The sequence below is a fragment of the Symphalangus syndactylus genome, chromosome 20 (assembly GCF_028878055.3).
Source record: "Symphalangus syndactylus isolate Jambi chromosome 20, NHGRI_mSymSyn1-v2.1_pri, whole genome shotgun sequence".
NCBI classification, from domain to species: domain Eukaryota; kingdom Metazoa; phylum Chordata; class Mammalia; order Primates; family Hylobatidae; genus Symphalangus; species Symphalangus syndactylus.
Window position 1 is genome coordinate 36323642 of NC_072442.2, and position 14960 is coordinate 36338601.

A 14960-nucleotide genomic window follows, 5' to 3' on the forward strand; every position below is an offset into this window, starting at 1 on the left:
CCTTGGCCTCCCAAAGTGCTGGGATTAAAGACATGAGCCACCACGCCTGGCCTATGTTGTTCCTACTGTGAATCTTGAGGTTATGGTTTCCACTGGACTATAGTGCTCAATCATAGTGGCCTATTTTAAGTGGCCTTATAATTCCTAACCAAAGTGACTTGTGAAACAGAGGACCCTGGATAAATTTAAATGTTATAAAGATGATAAAATGTACAGGTAAGTTTGATTTTGCTCTCTTATTTGGCAGTTAGAGCTTTATTCCTAGCCATAATACAGAAAGGAAAGGCAGCAAAATATGGTTCGTACTTTTTACGTAGGTTTTTTCCCCTTTATTTGACCTTTGGGCTGTGGAGTGAGAGCATCTTTTCCTTTAAGAAGTGAAAAATATAAATATGCCAGAGGCTTGCTAGCAGTTGAAAGCAACTGTTGGTCAGTGAGATAATGGAAGGAAAAAAAAACAACAGGTTGGAGATGGGAAAAGTCAAGGAAGAAGGAGGAAAAACATTTGAAAGAAGGGGAAAAAAAGCTTAAGTGAATTCAAGAAGGCAAAAAAGCCTCAAGTGTTTTTTTTTATAATCTGTCTTTGAGTTTCAGGTACTAAAATTTGAGATGATTAAAAGAGAGATTGGTTCTTAGAGGAATAAATAAAATTAAGGCAAAGTATAAGGATTTATGGTCTCTGAAGATATGTTGGATTACTATGAACATTATTTTTATTTAAGATGTGCTTTCTGTCTGGGCGCGATGACTCATGCCTGTAATCCAGCACTTTGGGAGGCTGAGGTGGGCAGATCACAAGGTCAGGAGTTTGAGACCTGCCTCACCAACATGCTGAAACCCCATCTCTACTAAAAACAAAAAAAATTAGCCGGGTGTGGTGGCACTTGCCTGTAATCCCAGCTACTTAGGAGGCTGAGGCAGGAGAATTGCTTGAACCCGGGAGGCAGAGGTTGCAGTGAGCAGAGATCGAACCACTGTACTCCAGCCTGGGTGACGGAAGGAGACCCCCTCTCAAAAAAAAAAAAAGAAAGAAAGAAGATGTGCTTTGTTATTGACATATATGAAGTCAGTCCCTATACTTTCTCTGTTTAAGGAACCCCAGTGATGTATAATTTCTATCAACTATAGGAAAAATATTTACCAACACAGGATTTCCTTAGCGAGATGATCTGGACTGAATTCATTGGCTCTTTTTGGTTTGATTTAGGCTGCATTAGTATCTATTTAAAATATTGCTTTGAGCTATTTAGCTTTTTTTTTTCTATATCACAAATCATTAAGCAATCTTTAGCTTTTCTAATTTACCATTTTTCCTGAATTCATTGATTTGAAAAGCTTAAAAAAAGAAAAAGCCAAACCAAAAGAGACTGTGACACTGTCAGCTAAAGTTTTATTTATTTATACTTTCAGTTCTGTTTCCATCCTTCACTACCAGAGATAACCTATTGCCATGAATTTAGTGTGTATCATTCCAGTGCAATGTAGATGTGTATGTATGTGTGTATGTATGAAAATGTATTGCTTTATGTGTTTAATTTTTAGACAATAAATTATATACGTATGTGTGAGTATATATGTGCATATGTATATATATTTATGTGTATATAAGTTCTGCAGCAGTCTTATTTTCATTCTTTTTTTCCAAAATCTGTACATGTTGGTAGATTCAGATCTAGGTCCTCCATTTTAGCTGTTCTGTTTTTATTATACAATATGAATATTTCACAGTTTTTCCACAATCCCTTTGATGGATATTTAAATTGTTTTCCTTTTCTCCCCCCATTACATTACAGACAACCAGTGAACAACCTTGTACATATCTTTTCTGGTCTTTGTCCTCGTCATCATCTTCTTCTTCCTTCTCCTCTTCTTTTGTTTCAATGGTTTGATTTTGTCCTAAACTGTCTCATTATTTGAGTTCTCCCACTGGGTCCAGCACTTTGGTATTTATAGTCATTATTTGAGGGAGGGAGAGGGATGAGGAAAACCTTCTATACTTTGGAATAATGCTCTTCTTTTATCAGAGAATGAGAGGCTCTGCAATTTTCTTTCCTTATGGATTCTTTTTGGAGTCTGATAAATTTGGCAACTTCGCATTTTATTTGAATTTAGTTAATTTTTTAGAGACAGGGTCTCACTATGTTGCCTAGGCTGGTCTTGAACTCCTGAGCTCATGTGATCCTCCTGCCTGGGCCTCCCAAAGTGCTGGGATTACAGGCGTGAGCCACCACGCCCGGCCTTCTTCTAGAATATTTTCTCCCTACTGAGTGTGGGACTATTTAGTGATCTCCAATCCAGTTCATGTTCTTCTTATGTTACTTTATAAGTTCAGTGTGATCCAGGCATAGTTGATATTTATAGAAAGGTTTCTCGAAGCATTCTTAGCCAAAGGAAGCATTTAAAAAATATGTCTTCACCCTGATATTTGATTAGAATTATTATATTTAAATTTTGTTCAAGGACCATATGTTTCAATTACCAGTGGTTTTCACTTATAAATTTTTTCTGGAGTCTTTAATCCACTGTGCCTTATTCATTATTGTGAGGTTGAGTGTATTTTTAATTTTTATGCTCCATGTTTTTTCACCCCTTAAACCTGGCTCCTATTCAGAGCTTTGAGCACTTGGAATCCTGAAGTGTTACAAATGAAAACTGTTACTCTTCTCTAATAACACACTCTGCCTGCTGCAAGCGTTTGAGTAGGACTTCCTTTCTTAACAACTAGTTTGGGCAGCCACCTGTCTCATGAATATATCAACTATCTTTAAGAATTTGAGAATTTATGTGCTGAATTTTTTTTAAGACAACCAATAAGACCTTCAAATAGAAATCAGAGTAATAAATAGAACTAGTATATCAGATGCCTGTGTATTTTGTCTCAGATCTGTTCTTGTCTTAGGGTTTGGTTCAGGTAATAAGTATTGTGGTTGGAAAGTAACCTTTGGATCTAGGCTTACGCCAACTTTAACATAGATGACATATTCCATCAAAAGTACAAGCACTATATGTATACTTGGAAGTATCTGTCATGTCACCCAATAGGCAATTTCGTTTAGTGAATTATCTTCCCTATGCCATCGTAGCCACCAAGTTTGAATGGAATTGTTTACCTGCTCTTTGTCACATCAGTCCCACATTTTATGCTACAGAGAAATGTTCCTATCTTAAATCTTTCTTTAGAAGAAAATGACGCTCTTATATGGAACACTAACACTGTAGAGTTCGTTTTCCCTTCCACTCTGGAAAGTGCTATAAAACTTTTTTTAGTTCCTAAGTAAAAAACCATTATTTTTCTAACTGTAGTTACCCGCTTGAGATATTTCATCTGGATACGTAACAGAAGCCTTTATTGCTTTTGTTGGAGTCAAAATACAATATAAAGAACTTTCTCTTTTTTTGAGACGGAGTCTCACTCTGTCACCCAGGCTGGAGTGCAGTGGCATGATCTCGGCTCACTGCAACCTCTGCACATGCCAGCATGCTTGGTTAATTTTTGTATGTTTTGGTAGAGATGGGTTTTCACCATGTTGGCCAGGCTGGTCTCAAACTCCTGACCTCAAGTGATCTGCCCGCCTTGGCCTCCCAAGGTGCTGAAGAACTTTTTTATTGAAATTATATATTGTTTTGCATGATTCTTTCTTTTAAAAACCTTTTTTTCTGACTATAAAAGTAAAATGTGCTCACTTTTTACAAACTTAAATAGTATGTATAGTAAGTACTCAATCTTTATCCTACATATTGTCAAGTAGTTCCCATAATAGTTATGCTGATTTACACCGCACCAGCAGTACATGAGAGTTCTTGTCTCTTTGTGCCCTCAGTGGTATTGTTATTAAAAACAGGTATTATACTTTTTTTTTTTTTTTGAGGTAGAGTCTCACTCTGTCACCCAGGCTGGAGTGCGGTGGCGCCATCTTGGCTCACTGCAACCTCTGCCTCCCAGATTCAAGCGATTCTCCTGCCTCAACTTCTTGACTAGTAGCTGGGAGTGCAGGTGCCCACCACCACACCCAACTAATTTTTGTATTTTTTGGTAGAGACAGAGTTTCACCATTTTGGCCAGGCTGGTCTCAAACTCCTGACCTCAGGTGATCCACCCACCTCGGCCTCCCAAAGTGCTGGGATTTTAGGCGTGAGCCACCGTGCTTGGTCAATATTACAATTTGTTAAGGGAAGATATAGTTATGTTTGTATCAACTTTTTAGAAGTCTTAACTCTGACTCATTAATATTAGTAAGTGCATAAACCTGAAACTTGTTAGTAAAATAAACTTTGTTAATTTGACATGCAGAGGGGAGAAACATTCTGGGATTTTTTGTGTGTGTGTGTGTGCTATAGAGTTACTGTCTAATCTTTCAAGCACGGGAATCTAAAAGAAAACATTAATTCAGTCATTTGTTAAATAAGTATTTGTAGCCTTCCATGTGCCAGACACTGTCTGGGTGCAGCAGCAAAACAGACAAGAACCTGCCTTGGTAGAGTTTATTTTCCAGTTAGAGAAGACAGATTGTAAAAAGATACAGGATGGTAGATGACTTTATGCGTTATAGAAAAAGAAATGATGAAGCAGGAATAGGATTGTGGCTGTTAAGGGAGGGAATTGCTTTTTTTTTTTTTTTTTTTTTTGAGGCAGAGTCTTGCTCTGTCATCCAGGCTGGAGTGCAGTGAGGGAATCTCTGCTCACTGCAACCTCTGCCTCCCAGGTTCAAGTGATTCTCCTTCCTCAGCCTCCTGAGTAGCTGGGACTACAGGTGTGTGCCACCACGCCCAGCTGATTTTTGTGTTTTTAGTAGAGACGGGGTTTCACCATGTTGGCCAGGCTGGTCTTGAACTCCTGACCTCAAGTGATCCACCCGCCTCGGCATATCAAAGTGCTGGTATTACAGGTGTGAGGCACCATGCCCAGCCAGGAATTCATTTTTAAGGGTGTCAGGGAAGACCTCACAGAGATGGTGACAAGGAAAGTCTCAGCAATGGTGAAGGAGTGTGCCGTGAGAACATCTAGGGGAAGACTTATTCAGACAGAAAATGACACGTACAAAGCCCCAAGGCACGAATGGACCTATTCTGAGGAACCACAACAAAGAAGGGTAGTGTAGCTGGTACATAGTGAGATCAGGAAAACATAGTTGGAAATGAGGCCAGAGAGGTAATCAAGTCCAGATTGTGCAGGACCCTTTTGGCCATTGTAAGGCTTTCACTCAGAGGGAGTTGGGATTTACTGGAGGTTCCATCAGAGGCCATTATTAAACTAGTAAAATCAAAAAATACTTGTGTCTTGGCTTTGCTTTTTCAGAAGATTTTGTCTCAAAATGATTTGGGGATTAACTCATGGTTCCTGGTGGTAGTCACATGTAGATTTAAACCTTTATATTAGTACAGAAAATTTCCCTGAAATATAGATCTTAGGTATGGCATTTAAATTCAAAGAAAGTAATAGAAAATCCTGCCTATAGGTATTTATTCCTGGGTGGCCCTGCTTTATTACTGACTTCTTATCCTAAATTGTCGTTTTTTTTGAAAAAACTGTATTATTTGCAAGATACACTCATATATTATTCGAGGCTAGATAGAGATCTACTCTATTAGGTTATTTTAATAATGTATGCTTTGAACTTTTTTTTTTTTTTTTTGAGACGGAGTCTCACTCTGTCGTCCAGGCTGGAGTGCAATGGCACCATCTTGGCTCACTGCAACCTCTGCCTCCCAGGTTCAAGTGATCCTCCCACTTCAGCCTCCCAAGTAGCTGGGATTACAGGTGCGCGCCACCACGTCTGGCTACTTTTTTTTGTATTTTTAGTAGAGATGGTGTTTCACCATGTTGGCCAGGCTGGTCTTGAACTCCTGATCTCAAGTGATCCGCCCTCCTCAGCCTCCCAAAGTGTTCGAATTACAGGCGTGAGCCACCATGCCTGGCCTGAACATTTTTATTATGAAATATAACGGAAAAATACACAAAACATGACTGTATAATGTAAGGATTAATTACAAAAGGCAAATACCTATGTAACCACCAGTTAGACCTAGAAGTGTATCATTGCCAGCACCTGGAAGAAGCCTGCTGCATCTCCCTTATAGATCATAACCTATACCATTGCTCAGAATAACCACTGTTCTGACATGTGTGATAATCATATCCCTATTTTTCTTTATGATTTTACCACCTAGGATTCATTCTAAACCAACATAATTTAGTTTTGTCTGTTTTTAAACTTTGTATAAATTGGAATAATACATTATGTGATTTTTACATTTTTATGTCTTCTTTCAAGAAGAACCTAACAATATGTATGTTCATAACTTTCATCCATGTTGCTATATAGAACTGTAGTTTGATTTCATTGCCATATAGCATTCTGTTATATGAATATACCACAATTTATGTATTCATTCTGTTGATGGACACTTGGATTGTTTCTAGTTTTTGGCTGTTAATGAACAATGCTGCTGTGAACATGTAAAGAAGTTTCTCTAGGCCATATACTTGGAGCGGAATTGCAGAATCTTTAGTCTTATTAGGTAATAATAAACTATTTTCCAAAGTGGTGGTACCAGTTTGTTCTCCTACCAACAGTATGATAGTCTCCCTGTTCAGCCCTTACCACTTTTGTCAGATGCTTTAAATTTTGAGAAACCCAAACCTTAAGCTTAAAAAAAAAAATTGGAGAGTAAGGGACTAAAGGTATTGGTTTCTGCTTTAAGAATCACAGCTATTCATTTTCATTTGTTAGAGATGGTTGATATCTTCTGCCTTAAAGGCATTCTTTCTATCCTCAGAGGGTCGGGAACCTTGTCTGTCTCTTTTACCACTGTGTCTCAAAGAATGCCCTGCAGTTGGTACTCAGTAAATATTTGTTGCATGAATTCAGCCTGACTCCTGCTATTATTAACTGAGCTACGTGGGATTGTTGGCTCAGTGTCTGCTCATTACAACCTCCACCTCCCAGGTTCAAGTGATTCTCCAGTCTCAGCCTCCCAAGTAGCTGGGATTACAGACGCCCGTCACCACGCCTGGCTAACTTTTGTTATTTTTAGTAGAGACAGGGTTTTACCACATTGGCGAGGCTGGTCTTGAACTCCTGACGTCAAGTGAATTTGTTTTATAGTATCTGATTAAGACTGCCCTGTTTTAGCATCAGTCGTTTAGCACAGTTTTTGGCTATGGCACATTTGATCAGTGATAGTAACTGGACTGGGTTTACCAAAACCTATTATAGTCTAAGAGAAGCTTATTTGTACCATGTACTAGTTAAAGTTGGTGCTTACGTTTTCAGGAAGAGATTCTTTTTTTGAGATGGAGTCTCACTCTGTCACCAGGTTGGAGTGCAGTGGTGCGATCTCAGTTCACAGCAACCACTGTGGGGTTCAAGTGATTTTCATGCCTCAGCCTCCTGAGTAGCTGGGACTACAGGCGTGCACCACCATGCCCAGTTAATTTTTGTATTTTTAGTGGAGACGGGGTTTCACCATGTTGGTCAGGCTGGTCTCAATTTCCTGACCTCGTGATCCACCTGCCTCGGCCTCCCAACGTGCTGGGATTACAGGTGTGAGCCACTGTGCCTGGCTGAGATTCTATTTTTAAGGAATCATATACCCATGATTTATGCAATACTTTATTTTCTCACAAAAAGGAATATAGCAGTGGAATTTTCTGCCTATGTTAGACTCCTAGAAGCATTGCTACTTCTCTTATCCCAGTTTCTGTTTTGAGCTACTTTGTAGGATATGGTAGATTATCAGAGGTTGGTGTTGCTTGGCTATCTCTCCAGTCTTCAACAGGAACCTTTTTCTCTCCCTTGTATAATCAGTATTAATCCAGTCTTTAATGTCCACCATTCTGCATCTCATTGTCAAAGTTATTTATTAAAACCATAGGGCCAGGCATGGTGGCATGTGCCTTTATAGTCCCAGCTACTCAGGAGGCTGAGATAGTGTACTATGATCAGGCCTGTGAGTAGCCACTGCACTCCAGCTGGGGCAGCATAGTGAGACCCTGTCTCTAAACAGAAAACCATAGGATACATGGCTTTGTTTAAATGCATCTTGCTTTGGTGTAATTTACCCATAGAGCACTTTTTTAAAAGGTGTTTTACATAAAAACTTACAATAATTCTTTAAGCATTTTGTGAAAGAGCTGGCAACAATGATCTCTCTTGTAAATATTGACACAGGACAAGTCACTTCATTTTTGCTGCACTCATAGGTCAGTTTATTAGAAGAACTAGCTTGGGGCTGGGCGTGGTGGCTCACGCCTATAATCCCAGCACTTTGGGAGGCCGAGGTGGGCAGATCACTTGAGGTCAGGGGTTTGAGACCAGTCTGGCCAACATGACAAAATTCCGTCTCTATTAAAAATACAAAAATAGCCAGGCATAGTGGCAGGCACCTGTAATCCCAGCTACTTGGGAGGCTGAGGCAGGAGAATTGCTTGAACATGGGAGGTGGAGGTTGCAGTGGGCTGAGATCGCTCCACTGCACTCCAGCCTGGCTGACAGAGCTGAGACTTCATCTCAAAAAAAAGGAGAACCAACTTGGATTTTTCTGACTTCCATTTCTAAGTATAATATTTTTTTGAGAGATGACTAAGAAATAGAGCATTCAGAGCTAGTGATGAGATAAAGGAATGGTAATTTTTTTGTTTGTTTTTTGGGAGAGTCTCACTCTGTCACCCAGACTGGAGTGCAGTGGCATGATTTTGAGGTCACTGGAATCTCTGCCCCGCCCTGCATGTCCCCCCTCCACCGGGTTCAAGCAATTCTTGTGCCTCAGCCTCCTAAGTAACTGGGACTACAGGCGCACACCACCAGGCGCACAGGCCAGGCTAATTTTTTGTGTTTTTAGTTGAGGCAGGGTTTCACCATGATGCCAGGCTGGTCTTGAACTTCTGGCCTCAAGTGATCCACCCGCCTTGGCCTAAGAATGGTAATTTTGACTAGTAAATTTTTACTAGTCATTTCTTCTTTCATATATCACCTGCTTTTGTGAGATTTTTCCTTTTTAGGAATAGACAAAGTAAGTAAAGACTTGTATGAGATTCAGAATCTAGTTAAGTCTGATTCATATTCTCTATTTCCAACAGAGATTTCCTGTTAGACAAGACAAATTAGAGTTCTCCTACTGACTTAACTTGGTGAGTTTTTACATAGTTTTATTTTAAATATAGTTCAATCTTGAGGGAAAAAGCAGAATGAAATGCATAAAAACATTTACCATGACTTTTAAAAATACACCTCTTGAGTACAATCTACTGTTTCATTTTAGTGCAAATGATAGGTAAAGTTAAAAAGTTAAAGTCATATAAGGTAAGCATGTAAGATTTTCTTTTTAAAATAAGAATTATTACAGTGTTAAATAAACATTTTCCATAAGTGTCTTCAAAAAAAGCTGTATTCTAAATATTCTTACCTGGAGTAAGCCAGAACTATTTATTCTGATCTTCTCTGGTGATTTCTAGATATAGGTAAGACTTTACAGTAATGACGGAAGGGAGAAATGATATTTGAATTTAAATTTTTAATCAATGGTTGATAATATATGATATGGAAACCTTGGAGTCAGATTATTTTTCTCCCTAGAAAAGTTCTTCAGGAAGGCCGGGCATGGTGACTCATGCCTGTAATCCTAGCACTTTGGGAGGCTGAGGCAGGAAGATTGCTTGAGCTCAGGAGTTCGAGACCATCCTGGTCAACATGGTAACAACCCATCTCTACAAAAAATACAAAAATTAGCCAGGTGTGGTGGCACATGCCTGTAGTTCCAGCTACTCAAGAGACTGAGGTGGCGGATAATTTGAGCTCGGGAGGTCTAGGCTGCAGTGAGCCATAATTGTGCCACTGCATTCCAGCCTGGGCGACAGAGCAAGACCTTGTCTAAAACAAAAAACAAAAACAAACAAACAGAAAAAACATAAAAGACCTTCAGGGAAATTAGAATTACAGTTTATGAAAAGAGATACTTGGGGCCAGGTGCGGTGGCTCGCGCCTATAATCCCAGCACTTTGAGAGGCCGAGGCAGGTGGATCACTTGAGGCCAGGCGTTTGAGACCAGCCTGGCCAACATGGAGAAACCCCATCTCTACTAAAAATACAAAAATTAGCCAGGCATGGTGGCACATGCCTGAATCTCAGCAGCTACTTGGGAGGCTGAGGTGGGAGAATTGCTTGAACCCAGGAGGCAGAAGTTGCAGTGAGCTGAGATCGCACCACTGCACTCCAGCCTGGGCGACAGAGAAAGACTCCATCTCAAAAAAAAAAAAAAAAGAGAGAGATACCATAAAGAAATTTGTAGGCTTCATTTTACTCTATAAAAGGAGTTTGATTTTGAACAAATTGCCTTTGTGTATTTTACCTTGGAGCTCCTATCTCTCTGGGTAACTTACAGAAAAAAACTCTCCACCATTTTGTGTAACATCTTAAAACTTTGACTTTGTAGTGTGAGATTTTGGCTTCCAAAGCTTGTGTATGTTTTGTCAGAGTCATGTTGGGTTAAATAGGTGTTACTGCATTTTAATCTTTTAAATTCTGACACAGATCATCAGGAGCCAGGAAATTCTGTTAAGACAGACATTCTGTCTAACTTTCCCTATTTTGTCTGCCTGTGTGGTTTTACTTTTTCCTTGAGTCATGAATTTTGGAATGAACATTTAAAACTGAGAAATTGCTGCCCATCCTTTGTTCCATTTCGTTTACTTAGAACTGTAACATTAACATAGAATTTTGCTTATTTTTAATAATGTTAGAAGAGGGAATTTATTTTCTGCAGATTGTTTCTAGGTAAGGCATGTGGTCCATGTAAATAGTAGTTAGGCTTTTTTAGTTAAGACTGTAAAGGAGAAGATTAAAAACATACATATACCTCTCTTCTCTTTTAAAGTTGGAAGGAGGTCTAGGTGCCTTTCAGGAAGAAAAGTATCTCATGGGAATACTGAATTCTTTACTGCTGGATAGTAATAGTTAATGCTGAACATAATCGGTTGCCCTTGTAGGAGACCAAATCCTCTGGAGCAGGTGGGCCTTTTCAGTTTCCAAGTTAATGAACTTATTTCAAATTGTATGCCCTAAGACTAATTAGACTTTCTCCTTTGAAATTCATTCCTTAGGTCCCTTCCATAGCCGAATCATGTTAGCAAGAAATATTTTTAAATGGCTTGGCTGAAGTATAGATGGCCAAAGAGAACTGCCTGTTGAATTTGGCTTCTGTAAAAGCCAGGGGACTCTGTGGGGTTGTATAAGCTCTATTTGTTTCATGAAATGACTCTTCTGTTTTTGAATTCCTTGCAGATTGGACATGCTTAAATAATATTAGGGCCAGCCCTTTCATCTGTTTACTGTTTAGATTTTATAAGGTTCTTCATAGTCATCATTGAGGGGAGTGGGTGAAAGACATTAACCTCTCAAATCAGAAAACAGCCGTGAGAATATTAACTTATGTAATACATAGAATCTTCTTACTATAGGGCTTTTCCCTGCTTCCTCCTTTTCTGATCCTTTTTCAGCTCTTCTTTAGAATAAGTAAATTTTCTCAGCCTAGAGGAGGCATCTTTTATAACATGTGGGATGTGTTAAAATCTTCATCTTTCCCAAGTTCACTCTTTGTGGCCCTAGAGATTTGTGCCCAAGCCATTTAGTGGAATCAACACATGATTCTAATTTGTGAGAATGGGGAAGTTGTTGATTGCTTGCGTTTGCCTTTCTGACTTCATTTCTAAAGATGTTCTCTTTTGGAACCGAGACCCACTTTGAAGTGAAATAGCCCCTTTGTAATCAGGTTTGTTTCCTGATTCGGACTCCTGTCCTTCCATTTCAGGTATTTCCCAATGTGGAAAAGTCTAATCTGAGGAACTCTATTTTCTTTCTTTTTCTTTTTTTTTTTTTTTTTTTTTTTTAAGCAGTTGGAGGAGTTTTTCTTCCTAGCATGCTGCTGTTGTAATTAACAACGGCAGCATGTCACCTGATGGTATTAACCCAGATCTTGTGAAACCTGTGCTTGTTGCGGCCATTATTCTGCTGGATCCTCCATCCAAATGGAGACAGAGGAATTTTTTCCTCTGATGTTGTTATGTGGATGTGTTTAGATCAGTAATCCTTTGTGCCTAAATTAAAAGCAAAACAAAAATTCAAGAAGTCTTTTTAAGGTCCAGGGAGTTGCAGTCCTGCAAGGTGGTTGAGTGGCATCTGCCCCTTTCTAGGACAAACTTCGGCATTTGGAGCAGAGATGCATTGCATTCTTCCTGGACATATTTTTGGGGTAAATAATTATGCTAACATGTTTATATCAATAGCTGTTACATAGTGGATAGTTTGTAGGGCAAGGGAATGATCCCCCTGCCCTAACTTAACTTGGCATTACATTTTCTGCTTTTTTTATTTTTTTTGCTGACTGGAAAAGTTGCATCCAAAGTGAGAATTATTCCATATTTTAACCTATGAGCTGGCTGCTAAGGTCTCCTTGGGGACAAGGACAGTTTGTAGTTATTTATAGCCTGAAAGAAGAGCAGTAAGCCTGTAAACTGCCAGCACACACTGAGGCTTGGGAGTCGGAGCATTCTGTTGTTATCCTAGTGGGTTTAGTGACTTGAGAGTCATGTACCTTCTTATTCATCTTCAGCTTGCTTTGATCTATCTAGATGAGCCTTACTAGCTAGGCATTTCTATAAAATTATAACACAGATTGAGGAGAGGAAGGAGAAATAGGCTTTTTATGTACAAGTGCATATCTAATCCTCACAATCATTTTAGAATCTATACTTACCTAAGAAATACCTGTAAACTGGGAAAATCTTAAAAGTACTGACTTGAACACATAATACTATGCTTGTTTCTAGGTTTTCCTTATATACAACAGTTACAAAGCAGTTCAGCTCTTAATTAGAGAAATATTTCGCTATGCCAGAAATGTGTTGTACATCTTAGCCTCGTATAGAAAAAATTTAGTTACATGCCTAGTCATGTTTTTACATATGTACATATTTACACTGGTCTGTATTTAATAAATGTTAGTTATCTTTTCTCCATACATCCAGAATCCAACCCAGTGTCAGATACAAAAACAGTAGATCAAATATAAGTAGATGCTAAGGATTTCCCTCAGTCAATATATTGGAATTTTATTATAATATATAGTATTTAACTTGAGGCAAGGCACAGTGGCTCACGCCTGTAATTTCAGCACTTTGGGAGGCCGAGGTGGGTGAGGAGTTTGAGACCAGCCTGACCAACACAGTGAAACCCCGTCTCTACTAAAAATACAAAAATTACCTGGGCATGTTGGTGGGCGCCTGTAATCCCAGCTACTTGGGAGGCTAAGACAGGAGAATTGCTTGAACCCGGGAGGTTGAGGTTGCAGTGAGCCGAGACCATGCCATTGTACTCCAGCCTGGGCAACAAGAACGAAACTCTGTCTGGAAAAAAAAAAAAAAAGAATTTAACTTGAAATAAGAGTTTAGCTTGGGTTCCTGACAGCTGCTGTAATGGTACTTCTATAACCAGGATTGACTTATTCTGGGAAATGTACTTTTCTCACTATTGTCTTGGGGATTCAGGAACTTCCCCCATAGCTCTGTACGTTTCCCTTTTCTTCCGTTTTCTTGGATTTGAAAAGATTTTTAATTAGGGAAGGGTATAAATAGTTTTGTAATGTACTCAATAAATTCTTAAAGTTGGAGTGACTTGATAGTTTTCTTTTTAAAATGTGTTATTGTTTTAAAAGTATGCCTGGATTCCTATAGCTACATTCATTCAACAACTCCTAAACTTTAATTTATTAACTAGAACTCATTAGGGAAAAATGATCCCAAAAGAGAAGGAGTCTAGTTACTCAACCAAAATTTCACTGAACAAATGTTTTTGTTTTTTTTTTTTGTTTTGTTTTGTTTTTGAGACGGAGTCTCACTCTGTCGCCCAGGCTAGAGTGCACTGGCGCAATCTCGGCTCATTGCAAGCTCCGCCTCCCGGGTTCACGCCATTCTCCTGCCTCAGCCTCTCCGAGTAGCTGGGAGTACAGGCGCCCGCCACCACGCCCGGCTAATTTTTTGTATTTTTAGTAGAGACGGGGTTTCACCGTGGTCTCGATCTCCTGACCTCGTGATCTGCCCGCCTCGGCCTCCCAAAGTGCTGGGATTACAAGCGTGAGCCACCGCGCCCGGCCTCACTGAACAAATGTTTACTGAGTGCCTGTTATGCCATTCTAGGCACAGGGGGATACTATTCTCGTTGAGCTTAACTTCTAGTAGGGAACACAATAGACAAGTGAAAAAATAAAAAGATAATTTCAGGTAGTGGTAATAAAGAAGAAAATAAAATAGGGTAATGTGATGAGAGGAATAGGCTAGAAGTGGAAGCGGCTTCAGATTGGGTGGTCAGGGAAGACCCCTCTGAAGATAACTTCATTTGATAGGAGACCTAAATGACAAGAAGGACCCACCTATAAAAAGACCTGAGGGAAGAAAGAGTTTTCTAGGCTGGGGAAAGAGTCCAATGTGTTTGTGGATTAGAGTTAAAGGCCTGAGTGACTAAAACATCAGGATTGAGAAGATTGTTAGAGAAGGTCAGGGAGGTATGCTGAGGCCATGGTGGTCATGACGAAAAGGTTGATTTTACTCAGATAGCAATGGAGGCCACTGAAGAATTCCTTTCTTGTCTCTTATTTGGGTCTCGATGTATAAGCCTCTTCACAACTTGGAAAAATTAATTGTAAAGGCTGCTAATTCCTTTTTAAATTTTTTAATTTACTATTTGAATAGGTAATATATTTACATGGTTCAAAATTCAGAAAGTATTAAGAGGAATACAGTGGGACTTCTTCCCACTCAGGTATACCCAGTTTCCTTCCATGGGGGTAACCAGCATCCCTAGAGCCTTGTGTCTTTTCGGAGATATTCTATATGTTAAAACAAATGTATATTTTCTATTAAAAAATGGAGCTTCCTTATTTCTTCAGAGATGCATATTATTACATTATCT

General features: G+C 39.2%; 1 protein-coding gene across 5 annotated transcripts in view; it reads left to right on the plus strand.

Moving 5' to 3' along the window:
- SPOP (speckle type BTB/POZ protein) overlaps positions 1 to 14960 on the plus strand; it is an 83182-nt gene that overhangs the window by 35998 nt on the left and 32224 nt on the right. For 3 of the 5 annotated variants that reach the window (XM_055258147.2, XM_055258148.2, XM_063628818.1), the window contains one exon: positions 9080 to 9130. The exons of the other annotated variants lie outside the window; for them this stretch is intronic. The gene's annotated coding sequence lies outside the window, so the exon portion shown is untranslated. The remainder of the gene's footprint in view (positions 1 to 9079; positions 9131 to 14960) is intronic. 5 annotated transcript variants of the gene reach the window in all.